Raw genomic sequence first — 15,989 nt, forward strand, 5'->3', positions numbered from 1 at the left:
TGTAGTGGATCACTCAACAGGTGCTTGCGAGGGGTACTGACCCAGGCGATCCCGGACGAGCCCCCAAAAATGTAACCCTTCTGCCCGTCAGAGTTGGCAGCAACAAGGGCCGGGTTCAATATCTAGGGGATCCATTCCAATAACACAATGCAAACCGGCTCGAGCCCCCACCCAGTGACCTGGGACAAATATATACCACCCCCGCTGGGCGCCTCCAAGAGGCAATACTTCCCCTCTCGCAAGCACATAGTCTGAGTGTAGCAAAAGTCTTTTAATAACAGAGAGAAACAATGTGGCATTATGTTGGGGAAACACCACCAACCGGATTCATAACACAACCCATGAGCAAAAGCAACCCCACCCCAGGCAAATTGGGGCATGCCCTTTTCCCTTTGGTTCTTGAGTCCAGCAACCCCAAAAGTCCAATGCCCCAAAAGTCTCTGTCCCTGGTCAGGGCAGCCCCAGAGTTCGAAAGTTTATCGGCGGAGCTTTACCTCCCAACCTGGGTGGAAGTGGGACGGGGGTAAGAGGCACCTTACGTGATCTGAAGCTGACCGCCCCATAGCTCCATAGCGGCGCTCCGCTCCGCTCCGCCAGCCGCCCCACAAAACTCCTTCGCGCAGCTGCACTCCGCTCCGCCAGCCGCCCCACGAACTCCTTCGCTCAGCTGCGCTCCGCTCCGCCAGCCGCCCCACGAACTCCTTCACTCAGCTCCACGGCCCACAAGCAGCTCCTGCCATCCACACACTGCTCTGTGTCAAACTGCTTCACCAGCCGTCCCGCAAACTGCTCCACAATATATCTTCAGGCTCCCCCACTGCTTAACACAACACTCAGTGATTTCAGCTCTTAGGTGAATTCAGCTTGTAGTAGGGGAGCCCCAGTGCTAGTGCACTGTCAGCCCAAAGTGAGCTCAGCAGCCTATAACTAGACTTCTAATGAAATCAAAATTAGCTCTGATATTCCACAGTGGAGAGAGGAGGAAGTGCAATTAGCATGTAAGGCCCTCACCAAGGGGCCCATGCCACCAAGTATTAATACTTGTCCCCAGCCTCTCTCTATTCACACAGTTTTGGAACCCATGACCCTTGCCTAGCGAGTGCTACTTAGATGATGGTGAATCCCTCCATCGTAACAAAAGGCCAAGTACAGTTCCAAGCACAGTTCCCATAATCAGGGTAATAACAATTTATTCTTCCTGCCCCAATAACAGAGACACTGGGGATCCCACAGCAGCCAAAGTGACCATTTGGGCAGCTATGGTCTCATTCTAGGCGTGGTGGGTGTGCCTATGCAAATGAGATCGGCCCCTGAAGTTCTTTTCCACAACTTGCCACACCTCACCACCAGATGTCAGGGTGGAGCTCATCCTGACACTGCTTACATAAAGAAACAATATGTTGCCATAGACTGATTTATTTCTCAGGGTCCAGGCTTTTGCTGTCCCGAGTATAGTGGAAAAGAGACAGAAATTCATTAGTGCAGTGTTGGCACAGCTGCAGCCTGTAGTTGCAGCCAAATCCTAGTTTAAATCATATAATGTCCTGGTGCTTCTCTGATTAGAGTTTAATGTGATCTCTTCCTCTTCCTACACAGCTGTATTCTGCCTCCAAATTGCATCTTGACCTGCCCACCTGAGTTTCTAAAGTAGTGTCAGCCTGGGTTCCCCACTTTCATGTCTGAATTTTTCTGTTTCCTTTTCCCCACCGCAGGGAGAACTTTCTATTCTGTGAATTGTGACATATCTGTCAGTAGCATCTCTTTGCATACAACTCTGAACTTGCTAGGAAACCTTCCTAGAGAGGCAGCAAAGCTTAATGGACCACACACAAACCAGAGAAACAGGCACTGCTGTGCTCTAATCCCAGTTGACTCGCTCTGTGGCTGCAGGTCTCCTAACTACCTATCTATCAGAGGTGTTCTGAGGATTAATCGGTTAACGTTGCACAGCACTTTGAGGATGCCAAGTAAGTACTAAACATTACTATTTGTAGTGTGTGACTTCAGAAATACTGTACATTTACAGTCAGTCTGGAATATAAACAATCTGTGATGTTAGTGAAGAAGATTATGTTTCTGCCAGTGAAACATTTGATCTTGCCTGAAGAATGACAGTAGAATTTCTGGTTCTGGTAATATGAGCTCATAATTGCACAGAGCTGCTTTCCAGGATGAAGCAGAGCTTTGTCATTCCTCCTTCTGCTAGCTTGCCTACATTTCTGATACAATTTCTTGTAAAGTTTAAGGGCAATAAACATTTTTATCTGTATTGTGAGAACCCCCACTGAAATAAGTTATAGAGTTGCCACTGTCTTCAGAAAATGGAGAAGAAGGACATGTCTAGAAGACAATTATGCGAAGTTTGACACCTGGAAAAACAGAGGCTAGAATATAATGCTGGCAATGGAACATTTTAATTATTTACATATGATAGATACCATAGGAAATATCCAAAGTAGGGAATGCTGTCAGCTTTTCTGAACTATGATCAGATGGTTCTCTCTTCTTGCGTAATGGACACATTTTCTCATCATTTCAAATTTCTATTATTAATTAATTTATTTATTTATATTGCAGTTGCACCTGAGAGCCCCAGCTAGGGATCCGGCCTACATTGTGCTAGATGCTGTACAAACCCAGAACAAAACTATAGCACCTGCTGCCCCTGAGATTACATCCCAACCTCACATACGGCAGGACTGGGAGGAAGTTGTGTACTGTGGGTTGAACACTGGAAGTGTAGGGTTCAGAGCAAACGTGTAAGTGAAACTATTTCAGAGTCACAATGTACCATTAGTGTCGGCTTGATGCTCCTGATAATGGTGATAGTGGGTGATGACCAAGTAATTAGAAACAGCAGGACGGAACAGCCACTCTTTGCAAGGCAGTTGTGTTACATTTGTGATGTTTGTTCAGTTCACTTTTCATAGGAAGTAGACCAATTATGCTGCATAGTATTACACAGGCTGTGTCTGTGTTAGTCTTTTTCTAAGTTTCCAACTGGTGCAACTCCCCCTGTGCTAGTGTTCATATAGACAGCTGCCGGAAGTGCTGGCACTTGAGCTCCCGCGTTATCTAACCCTGCTCAGAGCAGAACTAGGCAACACAATTGTTAAAACACCAACAGTCTGTCTACATAAACACTTTCATTAGTGGTAGCACTCATGGACAATTTTAAGAATCAAGTCTGTTATAGAGAAGGCCTCAATGTGATGTGTATGCCTGCCATTAGCTGCATACATCAGGAAATGATTAACTATTATAAATAGAGCAGTTTTCACCACAGGACTCAAACTCAAATATGCTCCATTCACTCTGATGCTCATGGCAAAAGGTGGCCATGGTAACCCTATGCTCACTTGCATGACATTAGGAATTCAGGGAGGAAAGAGGTAGGAAATGGCATCTTTTTACTTTGGCTTTTGTGGATCGAATTCTCCCTCTTCTACAGATTTAAATGAAAAAACATCACAAGCAGTGCTCAAGCTCAACTAATCTATTACATATTATAAGAAGTCCTCTAACCTTCTCTGTGCTCATCTCTAAAATGGGGATAATAATACTTTAACCTTTGCTGTGTATTTTGTGATTCATGAATCAAATGCTTTATATAAATGCAAAATATTATTTTGATTTATACTAGAGCTTCTGGGCCAGATTCTGCTCTCATCAGCACTGGTGCAAATTATAACTAATCCCACTGAAGTCAGTAGAGTTACATCAGTGAAAATGGGTGTAAGGGAGAGCAGAATCAGGCACTCTCTCTAGTGTTCCAGCAATATTCAAGAGCTCTATAGTACCAGCAGCCCAGCCTTAGAAAGAATGGGTGAAATCCTGGCTCCATTGAAGTCAATGGAAGTTTTGCCATTGCCATACAATGGAGTCGGTACTTTATCCCATTTGTTCAGGTTTTGAAACCCTTCTTTCTTACCTTTAGAACAAAGCTAACATATTGAGAATTAATGGAATCTTCTTTTCCTATCCTTCCATCCCTCTCTACATTAGATAAGGCTAAGATGAATGGTTCTAAGCTGCATGTTAATTACCAGTCTGGGCATATATTTCCAAATGTAAGCAATTTTAGGAATAAACTGATAATGGAATCTACTAGGCCATGATCCACAAAGGTACTTAGGCACCTAAGTTATAAGGTTGACACCTCCATCTCCTTCAGACATTTTGTGTGGAGTGAGCCAAGCCCTTACTCATTCTCACAAGAAACGTCTTAGGCACCTAAACTACCTGACCTGACTCCAGGAGAGGGGTTCCTAGTTATGGATCACTAGCAAAGACACGCACCTCCTTGCAGTCCTGGCCTTAGGTGCCTACCTCTGTGAGAGGGGTGGGGCTTAGAATGCACACCTGTTCCCAGAATCTCCCTTGGCTAGCTTTGGTGGCTCCCCACCTAGTGTACTGACTTTTGTGGATAGAACTCTAAAATGCGTGTCTCTCCCCATGAATTGCATAGGGAGCCTAGGCACCTAACTCGGGTTTTGTGGATCACAGTGTTGTTCCTGTGATTTTCTAGACTTAAATGTTAAGTGCTGTGACACTGAGCATTGCAACACCTAATTCCCTTTGTAGATCTGGGCCCTCGTAACTAGCTTGCTCAAAATCTGAGCCTCTTTTAGGGCCACATTCTCCAATCCAGCCTTATCTCTACACCTGTGATTTTGCACATATAAATTATGTCATTTAGAAACCTCACTATCTGATGGTATCCACAAATCAGCCAGATGTTTAAATGACCTAATTTATACCCATAGTAATTTGCAGATGCAAAATGTAAGCAAGACTAAAGCCCCTTTATAAATCAGGCCCTTATTGTTATCTGATCATATTGGGCTTGATTTTTCTCCCACTGAAATCTATGGAAATTGACTTCCAAAGGGAGAAAGATGAGGCCTGCTCTCTAGAATGAGAGCATGTACCTCTGTCAAGATTCCTTCCCCACTCTGAACTCTAGAGTACAGATGTGGGGACCTGCATGAAAGATCCCCTAAGCTTATTCTTACCAGCTTAGGTTAAAAACTTCCCCAAGATACAAACTTTGCCTTGTCCTTGAACAGTATGCTGCTACCACCAAGTGTTTTAAACAAAGAACAAGAAAAGAGACCACTTGGAGACGTCTTCCCCCAAAATATCCCCCCAAGCCCTATACCCCCTTTCCTGGGGAAGGCTTGATAATAATCCTCACCAATTGGTACAGGTTAACACAGACCCAAACCCTTGGATCTTAAGAACAATGAAAAATCAATCAGGTTCGTAAAAGAAGAATTTTAATTAAAGAAAAGTTAAAAGAATCACCTCTGTAAAAGCAGGATGGTAAATACCTTACAGGGTAATCAGATTCAAAACATAGATAATCCCTCTCGGCAAAACCTTAAGTTACAAAAAGACACAAAAACAGGAATACACATTCCCTCCAGCACAGCTTATTTTACCAGCCATTAAACAAAAGAAAATCTAATGCATTTTCTAGCTAGTTTACGTACTAACTTAACAGGAGTTGGAAGGCTTGTATTTCTGATCTGTTCCCGGCAAAAGCATAACACAGACAGACAGAACCCTTTGTTCCCCCCCCCCCCTCCAGATCTGAAAGTATCTTGTCCCCTCATTGGTCATTTTGGGTCAGGTGCAAGCGAGGTTATCTTAGCTTCTTAACTCTTTACAGGTGAAAGGGTTTTGCCTCTGGCCAGGAGGGATTTTATAGCACTGTATACAGAAAGGTGGTTACCCTTCCCTTTATATTTATGACAACCACATAGACTGATAATTCTGCAGTGGATCTTAGCACAGCTGCCTTATTCTCATTGGAATCTCTAAATGGTAAAAGGCTTGCCTGAAATCGCTTCCAGTATTAGTTCTTGTTCTATATACAGTACAGCATATAATTAGAGAAGCATGTTATACACCAAACTCACTTTGATAAATGGATTTTTAAAGCATAATAAAGGCAGTGACAGAAGTCCTGCCAAGCTGCATAGGGTACTCACATGTATTATATTGTAAATATAATATGGTTATACTGTATGTTGTCATAATAATTGGCAATGGTCTAGGAGTCAGTCATTGAGAGCTTTGTTCATGTGATAATAAATGACAAGGACTACAATGTTGGCAGCAAACTTGTTTTTCTTAGTAAATTAGTTTCAAAGAAGTTTTGTGTTTTTAAACCCACTGTTCCTGTCCCCAGATTGCTTTATGTCTTTGTAACAAGATTTGGGAAGCTCTCTTTGTAAGTGGTTTTCACTCAGTGCTGTCACAAAGGCGATCTTGTTCATTTTTCACAAGGTATGACACTCTCACATTAGAGATCTATCATACATACTATACAGCACAGAGGGGTGGATTAAGGCAGAGTCTTTGGGATCCAAGGACCCAAATTCAGCAGTGAGTCCCATGCAGAATGGAACATAGAAATTGTGGAGAAATTGTGACTCTGGGGTTCAGCAAATACTTTTCTCAGATAAACTAGCAGGGATAGTTTAACTGGTAGTGATATTTTCTTTGTAGGCCTAATTCTTAAACCTTTACTCATGCTAAATATATCATGTAACTCCTCACTTAACATGTAGTTATGTTCCTGAAATATGCTACTTTAAGTGAAATGATGTTAAGTGAATCCAATTTCCCCATAAGAATTAATGTAAATAGGGGGAGTTAGGTTCCAGGGAATTTTTTTCGCCAGACAAAAGATTATATTTTATTTATATATATATATACACACACACATATACATAGTATAAGTTTTAAACAAACAATTTAATACTGTACACAACAATGATGATTGTGAACCTTGGTTGAGGTGGTGGAGTCAGAGGATGGAAGAGGGTGAGAGATTTCCCAGGGAATACCTTACTGCTAAATGATGAACTAGCACTCGACTGAGCCCTCAAGGGTTAACACATTGTTATTAATGTAGCCTCACGCTCTACAAGGCAGTACAAATGGAGGGAGGGGAGACAGCATGGCAGAGAGAGACAGAGACACACACCGTGTGTGTGTGTGTGTGTGTGTGTGAGAGAGAGAGAGACAGGTGTTGCCCCTTTAAGTACGCTGACCCCACTCTAAGTACATTGCCTTTTGAAGTAGATCAGCAAGTTAAGACAGTAGCTGATGCCAGCAAGCTCCCTCCTGAGCCCTATCGTGTCCCCCACTACTCTTGGAGATAGGGTACAGGAGTGGGGGGCAGGAACTGGGGGAAGGGGACACCCGGACATTATCACCCCTCTTCCCTCCAAACAAAGGGGACACCCAAACATTATCACCCACTCCCCCTTGCACAGCAAGCACGAGGCTCCCGGGAGTAGCTCCAAGGGCAGGAGCAGCCATAGGCGCTGACTTCTGCTCCCATGGGTGGGTGCTTGACCTCTCTCTGCCCGCAGCCCCGCCCCAACTCCACCACTGCCCCACCTCTATTCCAACCCCTTCCCCAAATTCCCACCCTGGCCCCGCCTCTTCCCCACCTCCTCCCCTGAGCGTGCCATGTTCCCGCTTCTCCCCCTGCCTCCGAGCATGCTGCCAAATAGCTGTTTGGCGGTGGCAAGGCGGGAACCACTGGGAGGTAGGTGGAGGAGCGGGGACACAGCACGCTCGGGGAAGAGGAGGAGGTGGGGCGGGGAGCTTGGCTGCTGTTGGATGCAGAGCACCCACTAATTTTTCCCCGTGGGTGCTCTAGCCCTGGAGCACCACGGAGTCAGCGCCTATGGGAGCAGCACATGGCAGTGGGGGGAGGGACAGCTGAACTGTCCAGCAATTGATAGCCTGCTGGGCTGCTAGGCACAGGGAACTTAGGGGAGCTGATGGGGAGGCTGCCGGTCCACCCTGGTTCCAAGCCCCCACCAGCTAGTTCCAATGGGCTTCTCTCTCTCTGCAAGCTGTGAGACAGCTCCCAAACAACATTTTAAGGGAGCATTGCGCAACTTTAAACAAGCATGTTCTCTAACTGATCAGCAACAAAACAATGTTAACCTGGACGACTTTAAGTGAGGAGCTATTGTACTAATGCAAGCGGTCCCAATGGCTTCCAGATGACTACTTATTAATACAGGCTAATCAATGTGAGTAAGCATAGCAGAATCAGGCCTTATATTTGTAATGGCTCTAGAGGGGCAGATCTTCCAACTGATACATCAGACTCAACAAGATAAATAAGAACTAGGAAAAAGCTATTTATTGCATTGAGGGGATTTCAGTTATCCCAATTAGAAATGTCTTGCTGGTGCTTTACAGCATAAGCCTTTCTCCTATGAAGCCTCAGGATGTCTATGGTACTAAGGAAAATATCATGACAGATTTACGTGGCATGGATCACAAAACCCTTATTGTGAGGGTATTTGTAAGGCGCACAGAGTGATTTCCAGCTTAGTCAAGATTAACATAAATCTGGATTGGCCCAAGGGAGGAGGCTTCCTGCGTTGGCTTCTTATCTTCCATCACATTCAAACTTAGACTCAACTTCAGGGTCCTGCACAGCTCCACCCCAACCCACATCCTATTTATCACCAGACTCTACCCCTCTTTACATCCTACACCTTTTGCTAGCTCAAGGCCTGATCGTGCTCTCATTGAAGTTAATGACAAAAATCCTATTGATTACGCCCTTGTCTCCATGCCTTTTCTCATGCTGCCCATATAGTTGGAAAATCATTCCTGATCCTGTGCATCAGGCAACCTCAGTCTTTTCTTTCAATTCAAATCCCTCCTCAAAATTCACCTCTTTCAATTAGATTTCCAGCTCTGATCTCTTCCCCAACTTTGTTCCCTTGTATTGTACTGTTAGTAATTCATAAAAAAGGAACTAAGGAGATGTATGCATAAAAAAGCAGATCTCAACTTCTTCCTTTTGTAACCCTTGTCCTTCCCTTAACCCACACTTACAAATGTCCTTTGTTATCTTCCTTTCCTGTATTATGTCTAATTTAGATAGCAAGCATCTTGGGGGCAGGGATTTTTCTTTTTTACTTCTGTGTAAAGAACCATGCACAACTATAGTGTTATGTTAATAATAATAGGTTCACCTGGCAAAGCTGATGCCTGTTGGTCATTAGGGCCTCATTTGAGTGCCAACTGCAGGCTGCACACACAGGCAGTCCAGCCAGCAGCTGTGGGATTCTGCAGTAGTAGGAGTAAGCGTTGCAGAATCAGGCCATTGGGATGATTCTGTAGTAATGTCTGGCTACCAGCAGAAAAATATAACATTATTCTGTACTGCACTCATGTTCCTATAGCATCTTTTGTCCGGAATCCCAGTGTGCTCAACAATCTTTTCCAAAGTGTTTATACGGGGTGGGGGTCGGGGTCGGGGGGATTTTCTTCACCCACCACTAAATACCTACACTTCTATTCCAGCCTTTAAACAGCATTTAGGATTAGGAATACTGCATAGAAGTGTAGGGCTGGAAGGGATCTCAAGAGGCCATCCAGTCCAGCCCCTCCTACACTGAGGCAGGTGTCCGTCCAACCTATTCTTAGAACCCTCCGAAAACCTCTTCAAAATATTGTCTCCAGCTGCTTGGATTCTCTGGGATGTTTGCTATCAGGCAGGAGTTTCTTAACATTCTCCAGACATCCAGTGACCTGTAACGTACCCACCACCAGCAAGTGAAGAATAGTGTGGTGAGTTGGAGCTTCAAGGAGAATTTTAGGTTGGCAGAATGTTAGTACCCAAAGTGGACTTTAGCCAGGTCTCTACCATCCTTACCTCTGCTGAAAATGCCACTGGATCTATAACCTCCAGCAATACAGCACTCTTCTAACAGCATACTAGGGGATTTAATCTAGTACAGTACTGACTCACATAGAAGAGTGCCATCTATTGAAGCACCAGTACTATTCCCAGCAGTGCCTGCGAAGTACCTTGGAGGTCTCCCATCCACGTACTGACCAGGCCTGACCCAGATTAGTTTATGAGATCTTTTAAAATTGCAGCCAAAGGTGGTATAGCTGCCTAGGAGGCTGCTTAATAAACTAAAACAAATTAAATAGTTGTTTAAAACACATTGATGTAAAATGGCTCTGACAAGAAAATAGTGAAGTTATTTTCAAACATTGTAAAGCTCTTATTTAGTGCTACGATTTCATCTGACATGATGACACTGCTGCTGTGTTTCCCCCACTCAGAGCTGGTGAGACATGCCTGTACATATTCTTTGACACAATGGGTCCTCAGTGCAGATATTGTGATGATTATAAGCTGCAGATGTTTCAAGTGTTTTTCTCTTCAATATCCTGATTGCTAGTTATGTGGTTAGTCAGCTTTTGAAAACAAGGTTTGGACATAAAGACCCCCTTCAGCCAAATGGGACATGTTGACATGTTTTCATTTTTACACAAGTACTTTGAACAGCAAGATGTGCATTGACTACACGGTGAGCAAAACAAAATCCCGTCAGAGGGGTTTTAATGGCATCGGGGATAGTTAAAAATTGCCGCTAAAACCTCTATGAACTTGCTCCAACCTACCTAACAAACTTTGTGGGGGGATTCACACTGAAGGAGGTGGCTTTTACTTCCCCTATTTAGGGGCTGCTGGGGGCCAGTCTGGTCTGTGGTACAGGTTAGGACAGCCCTAAAGGCTCCCATGATTTGTGTCCCCCGCTGCCATAGCCCTCATGAACCTTATGTCAGTGGAAAACCATGGAGTGTAGGGATGCACAGCCACATCTCCTCCTGCTACTTGTTCTAGAAGACCTCTGACGCGACCCTTTCAGGGGGAAGGGGGCAGATACAAAGAGGAAAAATCCCCTGTACCAGTGTTATTCATCTGGGGATGGGGGAAAGGCACGGCCTCTCCCTGTACTTGCTCTGGCAAATCCACCAAAGGCCAGACTTTATACCTCTGATATTTCTTGAAGTTAAAAAAAAAAAAAAGAGGGGGAAAAACAAAATAACCTTTAGTCCAGGGGAAAAACATCTGTCACTAAACTTTTTTTTTGCTTCTTTATGATGTATAGAGAAAGCTTGGAAGGGGCGTGCACATATCCCTTTTTCCTTTGTAAATCATCTTAAATTCTCACAAACCCTATGTGAAATGGTTATCCTCATGTTAATGGGGAGATGGATAAACTGAGGTACAGAATTTAAATGACTTATTCCAAAGTGACACTGTACAGTAGGTCAATGGCCGAGCCAGGCACTCAGGCCCCAAAGCCCCCATTTTAACCACAAGGATACACTGTCATATATGTGCATGTCTTGTTTCAGAGGTAATACAAAGGGAGACAATGTTTATGTGGGTGCATGCACCAATGTTAGGGAAGTATTAAGCCATTTCTTTTTAGGGGAATAATAATGTATTCGATGGACAAGCGTTGTGTTGGCTGTAATATTGTTAACAATGCTGTTTTTGCACTTCTCTTTCTATCTATCCAGGAAAAGATCAGTGGGTTTGGACAGTATTGTTTTTAGTGCAGCTGATCTATAAATATGTCACAAGGAAACCACTGTATATGAGCAACTTAGTATGAGGCTTTATTTGGTCTTGATGTCTATAAATATATAAAACAAGGAAGAAGCAGCGTATGACACGGCTATTTATGGAGAGGCTGGATGTCATTGTTACACCACACTGAGAGTCAAGCAGCTGCTGCTGAAGAAATCATCAATGGTGTTAAGTAATCATAAATTAAAAAATAAAAAAAACCCTCCATGCTGGTGTGCACACTTTGGCCCAGATCTTGCCTAGATGGAAGTCAATGACAAAGCACCTGTTGACATCAATGGGAGCAGGCTCAAGCCCTTTGTCCCCTTTTAAACCCTCCTCTCCTTCTTTTATAGCACTTCTGAATGGACATTTTTTTCCACATTAAAATCCACACTGTGATCCTAAGCCTGAGGAAGTGCAAATTTTGAATTTCAGTGACTGTTGGCATAACATGATATAGAGTATTGCCAGAATGATTAGTGACGTCATTTCACTTCAGTGCATGGGGGGAGTAAAATACACTCCCTGCATGAGCAGGGGCACCGCACCCCACAAGAGAAGGCAGGCAATACCATCTGGGGTTCTTCTGGGGAGGGAAGACTTAAGTTGCAGGTGGTGCATCATAAGAGTCCTGCTGATGGAGGCTTCCCAGTGTTTTGCACTGATTCAACACATCTGCTACCTGACCTGGCAGCACTCCCTCCTTGGCCACTGTGGTGTCAACCCTTCTGGGCCATAAAGCGGTCCAACAACAACCCCAGTAAAAGTGAGGCCTCTAGCACTTTATATCACTGCACATGCCCTCTGGGTGGACATCAGTGTTGCCAACTCGTGATTTTGTTATGAGCCTCATGATAATTATTGTTTTCCTTAAAACCCCAGCTCCTGGAGTCAAGTGGATATGTGACGATTTCAGCCTTCGTTCTTAAAGAAAAAGTAAGTTTTTAGCCCTCATGGCTGTGGAGAAATGTGACACCAGTGGACCCTAAAGGCTCAAAACTCAGAGCGCAAATAAAAAGAACAGCAAATCTATTATTTTTTACATAATCTTTTGATTTTAAAGCCAAACTCATGATTTTTGGTGAGCCTGAATCATGATTTTTGAACATTTGGGTTGGCAGTACTGTGGACTTTTCACCACCATGCCCTGCACCCCAACGTACAAAGCCAAAACCAGAAGCAAATCTAGCCTGTTGTCTGTGCCTAGGCTGGTTTCACACTGATAATGGGGGTAAGTCCCACGTGTCCTTTTTTATTCTTGTGCATTCTGTTTTAGTGCTCTGCTGTCTCTTTTTCTCAAGATTATGCTCCATTTTGTTCCAGGATGGGGAATAATAAAATCCCATAGGGTGACATGAGGGACATTGAAGGAACTCTTGGCACCAAACTGAGTTGTTAGAGGACAGTGATTGCACTCAGGGCAGTCCCTAGCCGTTTTGGTGCCCTACGCAGCCCCCTGATGGGGGGACTGTGTGGGGCCCCAGGCCTCCGCGGGGCTGGGGGGCTGTCCCCAAGCCTCCTTGGGGTGGGGCGGAGCAGGGGCAGGGGCTTTGGGGAAGGGGTGGAGTGGGGGCAGAGCAGGGGTGGGAAGAGGTGGGGCTGGGGCGGAGCAGGGGTGGGGGCCATGGGGAAGGGGCGGAGCAGGGGCTGGAGAAGCACACAGCTGTGTAGGGCACCAGGAAATTTGGTGCCCTACGCAGCTGCATACTTTGCGTATGGGTAGGGACGGCCCTGATTGCACTCGTGGGGCAGAGCACACTGCATGTGTTTGGAGCGAGCATTCAGTTTTGCTCTGCATCTATATGCTTGGGGGTAAATAAACTGAGAAGATGCAGTTTTAGAAATAACCACATTGCTTTAATGCTTTAAATCAAATACTTGCAGAAGCTAGGGCCACTGGAGCAGTTCTTCCCTTTGTTCCCTCCCAAATATATCCTTTGTCACCTGATCTGTCACCTCAAACACTCCATTCTGCAACCGAGTACTCCTTGGTTCTCCTAACACAGGTATTTTGTAAGGGTAACTCTGGAATGTGTTTTGTTTCTGTCACTTAGATTCATAGGTTCATAGATATTAAAGTCAGAAGGGACCATTATGATCGTCTAGTCTGACCTCCTGCACAATGAAGGCCACCGAATCTCACCCACCCACTCCTGCAATAAACCTCTCGTCTATGTCTGAGCTACTGAAGTCCTCAAATCATGGTTTAAAGACTTCAAGGTGCAGAGAATCCTCCAGCAAGTGACCCGTGCCCCATGCTGCAGAGGAAGGTGAAAAACCCCTAGGGCCTCTTCCAATCTGCCCTAGAAGAAAATTCCTTCCCGTCCCCAAATATGGCGATCAGCTGAACCCTGAGCATATGGGCAAGATTCACCAGCCAGATTCCCAGGAAAGAATTCTCTGTAGTAACTCAGATCCCACCCCATCTAACATTCCATCACAGGCCATTGGGCCTATTTACCATGAATAGTTAAAGATCAATTAATTGCCAAAATCATGTTATCCCATCATACCTTCTCCTCCATAAACTTATCGAGTTTAATCTTGAAGCCAGATAAGTCTTCTGCCCCCACTGCTTCCCTTGGAACGCTGTTCCAGAACGTCACTCCTCTGATGGTTAGAAACCTTCGTCTAATTTCAAGTCTAAACTTCCTGATGGACAGTTTATATCCATTTGTTCTTGTGTCCATATTGGTACTAAGCTTAAATAATTCCTCTCCCTCTCTGGTATTTATTCCTCTGATATATTTATAGAGAGCAATCATATCTCCCCTCAGCCTTCTTTTGGTTAGGCTAAACAAGCCAAGCTCCTTGAGTCTCCTTTCATAAGACAGGATTTCCATTCCTCGGATCATCCTAGTAACCCTTCCCTGTACCTGTTCCAGTTTGAATTCATCCTTCTTAAACATGGGAGACCAGAACTGCACACAATATTCCAGATGAGGTCTCACCAGTGCCTTGTATAACGGTACTAACACCTCCTTATCTCTACTGGAAATACCTCATCTGATGCATCCCAAAACCGCATTAACTTTTTTCACAGTCATATCACATTGGCGGCTCATAGTCATCCTGTGGTCAACCAATACTCCGAGGTCCTTCTCCTCTTCCGTTAATTCTAATTGATGAGTCCCCAGCTTATAACTAAAATTCTTGTTATTAATCCCTAAATGCATGACCTTACGCTTCTCACTATTAAATTTCATCCTATTACTATTACTCCAGTTTACAAGGTCATCCAGATCCTCCTGTATGATATCCTGGTCCTTCTCTAACTTGGCAATACCTCCCACCTTTGTATCATCCGCAAACTTTATTAGCACACTCCCACTTTTTGTGCCGAGGTCAGTAATAAAAAGATTAAATGTGATTGGTCCCAAAACTGATCCCTGAGGAACTCCACTGGTAACCTCCCTTCAGCCTGACAGTTCGCCTTTCAGTATGACCTGCTGTAGTCTCCCCTTTAACCAATTCCTTATCCACCTCTCAATTTTCATATTGATCCCCATCTTTTTGAATTTAACTAATAATTCCCCATGTGGCACGGTATCAAACGCCTTACTGAAATGTAGGTAAATTAGATCCACTGCATTTCCTTTGTCTAAAAAATCTGTTACTTTCTCAAAGAAGGACATCAGGTTGGTTTGGCACGATCTACCTTTTGTAAGACTGTGTTGTATTTTTTCCCATTTACCATTGACCTCAATGTCCTTAATTACTTTCTCCTTCAAAATTTTTCGAAGGACTTGCATACTACCGATGTCAAACTAACAGGCCTGTAATTACCCGGATCACTTCTTTTTCCTTTCTTAAAAATAGGAACTGTGTTAGCAATTCTCCAATCATATGATACAACCCCTGAGTTTACAGATTCATTAAAAATTCTTGCTAATGGGCTTGCAATTTCATGTGCCAATTCCTTTAATATTATTGGATGAAGATTATCTGGGCCCCCCGATCTAGTCCCATTAAGGTGTTCGAGTTTCGCTTCTACCTCAGATATGGTAATATCTACCTCCATATCCTCGTTCCCATTTGTCATGCTACCATTATCCCTAAGATCCTCATTAGCCTCATTAAAGACTGAGGCAAAGTATTTGTTTAGATATTGGGCCATGCCTAGATTATCCTTAACCTCCTCTCCATCCTCAGTGTTTAGTGGTCTCACTTCTTCTTTCTTTGTTTTCTTCTTATTTATATGGCTATAGAACCCTTTACTATTGTTTTAATTCCCTTTGCAAGGTCCAACTCTACTTGACTTTTAGCCTTTCTCACTTTATCCCTTCATGTTCTGACCTCAGTAAGGTAGCTTTCCTTGCTGATCCCTCCCAGCTTCCACTCCCTGTAAGCTTTCTGCTTTTTCTTAATCACCTCTCTGAGATGCTTGCTCATCCAGCTTGGTCTACAACTTAGGCCTGCTAATTAGACAGAATGTCTAAAGAGTGATCACAGTAAACAGACCGTAGAGGGAATTGGAAATGCATAGCGCCCACTGTTATCCAGGGCACAGAAATGATGATAGGATTAAAAGAAATAGTCTGCTAACAGAGAAACAAAGCTG

General features: G+C 44.1%; 1 long non-coding RNA gene across 5 annotated transcripts in view; it reads left to right on the plus strand.

Annotated features, from left to right (window-relative positions):
• LOC140909522 (uncharacterized) overlaps positions 1–15,989 on the plus strand; it is a 147,153-nt gene that overhangs the window by 57,318 nt on the left and 73,846 nt on the right. For all 5 annotated transcript variants that reach the window (XR_012158253.1, XR_012158252.1, XR_012158249.1 and 2 more), the window contains 3 exons: positions 1,713–1,967; positions 2,578–2,759; positions 12,311–12,364. This is a non-coding gene — a long non-coding RNA (uncharacterized lncRNA). The remainder of the gene's footprint in view (positions 1–1,712; positions 1,968–2,577; positions 2,760–12,310; positions 12,365–15,989) is intronic.

The sequence above is a fragment of the Lepidochelys kempii genome, chromosome 3 (assembly GCF_965140265.1).
Source record: "Lepidochelys kempii isolate rLepKem1 chromosome 3, rLepKem1.hap2, whole genome shotgun sequence".
Taxonomy (NCBI): Eukaryota; Metazoa; Chordata; order Testudines; family Cheloniidae; genus Lepidochelys; species Lepidochelys kempii.